This window comes from Phocoena sinus, chromosome 2 (assembly GCF_008692025.1).
Source record: "Phocoena sinus isolate mPhoSin1 chromosome 2, mPhoSin1.pri, whole genome shotgun sequence".
Classification (NCBI taxonomy): Eukaryota; Metazoa; Chordata; class Mammalia; order Artiodactyla; family Phocoenidae; genus Phocoena; species Phocoena sinus.
In genome coordinates this window covers 55,161,030-55,167,029 of record NC_045764.1, presented here as the reverse complement: position 1 = coordinate 55,167,029, position 6,000 = coordinate 55,161,030, and positions in this window count along the sequence as shown.

The window sequence follows — 6,000 nt, the reverse complement described above, 5'->3', positions numbered from 1 at the left end:
ACTTGAGGAGAAACTCCAATGTTTAGAGATCAAGAAAGGTGTCTTGGGACATACATTGCCCTAGTGACAGGGACGTTTACCTCTACAGCAGCTGGGCAGAATCCCCACTACAATAAAAATGCAAGTTTACTCCCTCACATATCTACCTACTTTTCCTCTCCCCTTTTAATCCCTGATTCTGGATGAGATGTAATAGGCATTAAATGGTTACAGTCCACTTTCATGCATTGTCTCCAGACACTCAAAAACCTCCAAAATAAAAAAAGGAATAAAAACTAAAACTATACAACAGCTTATTTTATGTTACAAAATAACCAGAAACAAGCTGAAGTGTGAAAAAATAAGGGAGTATATCACTTAATGAAATCATAGTTAGGAGAGAAAACTACTGGGGGGAAAACAATATAAGAATCATCATTACCATCATCATATGAGACACCATTTTATAGTACCAGTCTATTCTAGCCCCTATGGCTGCTGCCTTATATAATTCTACCATATAATCTTTAAAGCAAACCTAGGTATTATTTTCTCCATTACAAAAATTATTTATCTTAAGGTAAATAATAACCAAGTAGCATATATATTAGTTGAACTTCTGAATTCAAAGCCCACGTTCTAGGATATCACTCTTGTGTACCATCATGCAATATGTTTTAAATTCATCTATTCATCCTAAAAATATTTGTGGATCATGTTATATGAGAAAAGAACTGTTCTATGCAGTGGAGAAATAGCTGTGGGCAAGGTAGTAAGGGTCCCTGCAATCATGGAAATAGAATATATTAGTAGGTACAAAGAAATGGATGCCAGGATAGATATCCTGGATCCAAATTCCCATTCACCATGGTTTCCTAATTGTCTCTGTAGTGAGAGGAAGTGAGATGTGCCAGTCATTACCACAATTAAGGGAGATATGTTGGGGAAAGTTTCACTTAGCTCAACATCTGGCACATTATGTGTTCAATAAATTTTACTTGTGACCCTTTGAGAAAACATACATTTAAAAATAACTGATTATGTTACATACATCAAATGCTAGCTCCTGAAAAGTATCACCAAATCTACCTTACTCTCTTATGACAGCAAGAGATAGACCACCTTGGCAGAGTCTCAACAGTATATCAGAGAGGCAGAGTCTCAGCAGTATATCAGAGAGGGAAGGACATTCTGAAATTTCATTCAAGGTGAATCTCTCAGTATGGGGGCTTGAGAAAGAAAGCAATACAGAATTCCCCTTGAGTAGTAGGGCTTGTGTTCTAACATCAAGGTCTCGTTTTTCTTCTTCTAGAATTAAGCTATCTGAGGATCTCCTCTTAGAGGAGAAACTAATGGGTCAAAATAGAACCTGGGTGATGTCAGAGAGTATACAAAAGGCAGAATTTAGTTTATCAAGGTAGCAGGTTCCTCCAGTGTGCAGGATGTAGCCAAGAGACTTGCTTCACTGATCCAATACCAGTCTTTCAGAGGTACACAATGGTCTGTTTAAAGCCAAAATACCCCTATGAGATTGTCAAATCGTTTTGTAATGGTTCAGTGCTACTCATCAAGAATAGTTTAGTGCTAGACAATGAATTTTGTATATCAATATCATTAGTAGATCTAAAGCAAAAGAAAAGTAGTGGGTCTTACTTATAAGATCTAAGAAAATTAGACACCTCCAAATAAATACTGTCTGCTCTGTAGTTCTCATGCAAGCTCTATTCCTGTGAAAGTTCAGTTACAAAAGCTGACTTCCACCAAAGACCCTCCAGTATTGTCTTCGTAGACATAGGATACACCTTTTCCAGATATGAGAGGATAGTGGTTTTAGATTTCTGGCTGTCTAGTATATTGTTGTTTGCCTGCCTTGTCATCTATTAGTTGGGCCTCAGTTACTGATTCATTTCAAAGAATTGGAACCAAGAGAAATTGTGTGGCTCACAAGGGAAAATGTGTACAAACTCAGCAGTCGGTTTGATTGTATGCTTTAACCCTTTGCACATACACTGTAACAGATATTAGACTTGTACTAAAGAGTTATTACATGCAAAATAAATAAAGCAATATAAATAATAAATGCCTTATAAGTAATGTAACCTAAACCAGGTAGGTAAGAAAATAAACAATAAAGGAATACAGATTAAATGATGATAATTTATCATATTTTTTGTGGATATTGAGGGGAAGCCGTCTACATAGCCATCTACTTGGTTAGAAGGTCTTTAGTAGAAGCCATTTCTTTCCAAAGAACGTCTACTTCTAATGTGTTCCTAAAACTTCTTAGCTTGATATCTCCAGTAATGATTTAATATGGTTTATGCATCTTTGATTCAAATACATCACTCTCAACCTCATGGAATTTTACTTCTGCACTAGCCTCAACAGTATCTGATAAGGTTTTTTTCCCCAGAGTTTGAAGGTTATCTTTTGCTCACAAATATTAGACCAGACCTCCAGAATTTAATAGTTGTTTAGGAAGATATTGAGGAAAGCTATTTGTGTCTCTTGATTTAAAGGAGACCCTAAGCTAAAACCAGGCCAGCAGAAGTTTCCACCAGTTTAGCTGCTATGCCTATTGCCACTGGGTCAAGACAGATATATTAGTAAGGTGGTCTCTGAGGATTCCAACGAAGTTGAATCAGAACACCAAGAGTTTTTCTGTCCACATTCTCAGATACAAATTGGTAGAAAGTTTTATTATAATTACAACGGGATGAATTGCTTGAGACAACTGCAGTATTTGACTAGGATTGCTTACAATAGTGAAGAGGTGATATTCCTACACTCATACATCGTCCTGTTGCTAACTCAAAAGGAACAATTCAATGAACCCAAAGAGTTAAGCTCATTGTCATTAAAGCAAACCTTAGGCCATGGGAGTTTGAGAGCATCTGAGAATGTTGCTAATCCGAGCTTCAGATTTCTGTTTATTCTATCCTTTCTGAAGATTGGAACAATATGGACAATAGGGTTACTGTGTGACTGGAAAAGATGTGCAAACTCTTCAATCATGGTCTGATTAAAATAATTTTGCCTAGTACTATCTCAGAGATAGTTTGGGAACACAAAATCACGTAACATATTGCAACTGGAAGAGCTGGAATTCTCCAAAAAGGCTTTAATCCACCCCCCAATTAAACAAACAATTACTATATATTTTTTAACATCTTTATTGGAGTATAATTACAATGTTGTGTTAGTTTCTGCTATATAACAGAGTGAATCAGCTATATGTATACATATATCCTCATATCCCCTCCCTCTTGTGTCTCCCTCCCACCCCTCTAGGTGGTCACAAAACACCGAGCTGATCTCCCTGTGCTATGCAGCTGCTTCCCACTAGCTATCTATTTTAAATTTGGTAGCGTATATATGTCAATGCTACTGTCTCACTTTGTCCCAGCTTATTCTTACCAACCCCATGTCCTCAAGTCCATTCTCTACATCTATATCTTTATTCCTGCCTGCCCCAAGGTTCATCAGAACCTTTTTTTTATTGCATATATATGTGTTAGCATACGGTATTTGTTTTTCTCTTTCTGACTTACTTCACTCTGTATGACAGATTCTAGGCTCCATTCACTTCACTACAAATAACTCAATTTTGTTTCTTTTTATGGCTAATATTCCATTGTATATATGTGCCACATATTTATCCATTCATCTGTTGTGGACACTTAGGTTGCTTCCATGTCCTGGCTATGGTAAATAGAGCTGCAATGAACACTTTGGTACATGACTCTTCTTGAATTATGGTTTTCTCATGGTATATGCCCAGTAGTGGGATTGCTAGGTCGTATGGTAGTTCTATTTTTAGTTTAGTTTTTTTTTTACATCTTCATTACAGTATAATTGCTTTACAATGGTGTGTTAGTTTCTGCTTTATAACAAAGTGAATCTGTTATACATATGTTCCCATATCTCTTCCCTCTTGCGTCTCCCTCCCTCCCACCCTCCCTATCCCACCCCTCCAGGCGTTCACTAAGCAACGAGCTGATCTCCCTGTGCTATGTGGCTGCTTCCCACTAGCTATCTACCTTACATTTGGTAGTGTATATATGTCCATGCCTCTCTCTCGCTTTGTCACAGCTTACCCTTCCCCTCCCCATATCCTCAAGTCCATTGTCTAGTAGGTCTGTGTCTTTATTCCCATCTTACCCCTAGGTTCTCCATGACATTTTTTTTTCTTAAATTCCATCTATATGTGTTAGCATACGGTATTTGTCTTTCTCTTTCTGACTTACTTCCCTCTGTATGACAGACTCTAGGTCTATCCACCTCATTACAAATAGCTCAATTTCAATACTTTTTATGGCTGAGTAATATTCCATTGTATATATGTGCCACATCTTTATCCATTCATCCGATGATGAGCACTTAGGTTGTTTCCATGTCCTGGCTATTGTAAATAGAGCTGCAATGAACATTGTGGTACACGACTCTTTTGAATTATGGATTTCTCAGGGTATATGCCCAGTAGTGGGATTGCTGCGTCATGTGGTAGTTCTATTTTTAGTTTTTAAAGGAACCTCCATACTGTTCTCCATAGTGGCTGTATCAATTTACATTGCCACCAGCAGTGCAAGAGGGTTCCCTTTTCTCCACACCCTCTCCAGCATTTATTTGTAGAGTTTTTGATGATGGCCATTCTGACTGGTGTGAGGTGATACCTCATTGTAGTTTTGATTTGCATTTCTCTAATGATTAGTGATGTTGAGCATCCCTTCATATGTTTGTTGGCAATCTGTATATCTTCTTTGGAGAAATGTCTATTTAGTTCTTCTGCCCATTTTTGGATTTGTTTGTTTGTTTTTTTGATATTGAGCTGTATGAGCTGTTTGTAAATTTGGAGATTAATCCTTTGTCAGTTGCTTCATTTGCAAATATTTTCTCCAATTCTGAGGGTTGTCTTTTTGTCTTGTTTGTGGTTTCCTTTGCTGTGCAAAAGCTTTTCAGTTTCATTAGGTCCAATTTGTTTATTTTTGTTTTTATTTCTATTTCTCTAGGAGGTGGTTCCAAAAGGATCTTGCTGTGATTTATGTCATAGAGTGTTCTGCCTATGTTTTCCTCTAAGAGTTTTATAGTGTCTGGCCTTACATATAGGTCTTTAATCCATTTTGAGTTTATTTTTGTGTATGGTGTTAATAAGTGTTCTACTTTCATTCATTTACATATAGTTGTCCAGTTTTCCCAGCACCACTTATTGAAGATGCTGTCTTTTCTCCATTGTATACTCTTGTCTCCTTTATCAAAGATAAGGTTACCATATGTCCATGGGTTTATCTCTGGGCTTTCAATCCTGTTCCATTGATGGGGTTTATCCCAGAAATGCAAGGATTCTTCAATATATGCAAATCAATCCATGTGATACACCATATTAACAAATTGAAGGATAAAAACCATATGATAATCTCAATAGATGCAGAAAAAGCTTTTGATAAAATTCAATACCGATTTATGATAAAAACTCTCCATAAAGTAGGCATAGAGGGAACCTACCTCAACATAATAAAGGCCGTATATGACAAACCCACAGCCAACATCATTCTCAATGGTGAAAAGCTGAAAGTATTTCCTCTAAGATCAGGAACAAGACAAGGTTGCCCTCTCTCACCACTATTATTCAACATAGTTTTGGAAGCTTTAGCCACAGCAATCAGAGAAAAAAAAAGAAATAAAATGAACCCAAATCAGAAAAGAAGAAGTAAAACTGTCACTGTTTGCAAATGAAAAGTTACTATACATAGAGAATCCTAAAGATGCTACCAGAACTACTACAGCTATTCAATGAATTTGGTAAAGTAGCAGGATACAAAATTAATGCACAGAAACCTCTTGCATTCCTATACACTAATGACAAAAAATCTGAAAGAGAAATTAAGGAAACACTCCCAGTTACCACTGCAACAAAAAGAATAAAATACCTAGGGATAAACCTACCTAAGGAGACAAAAGATCTGTATGCAGAAAACTTATAGAAACTGATGAAAGAAATTAGAGATGATACAAATAGATGGA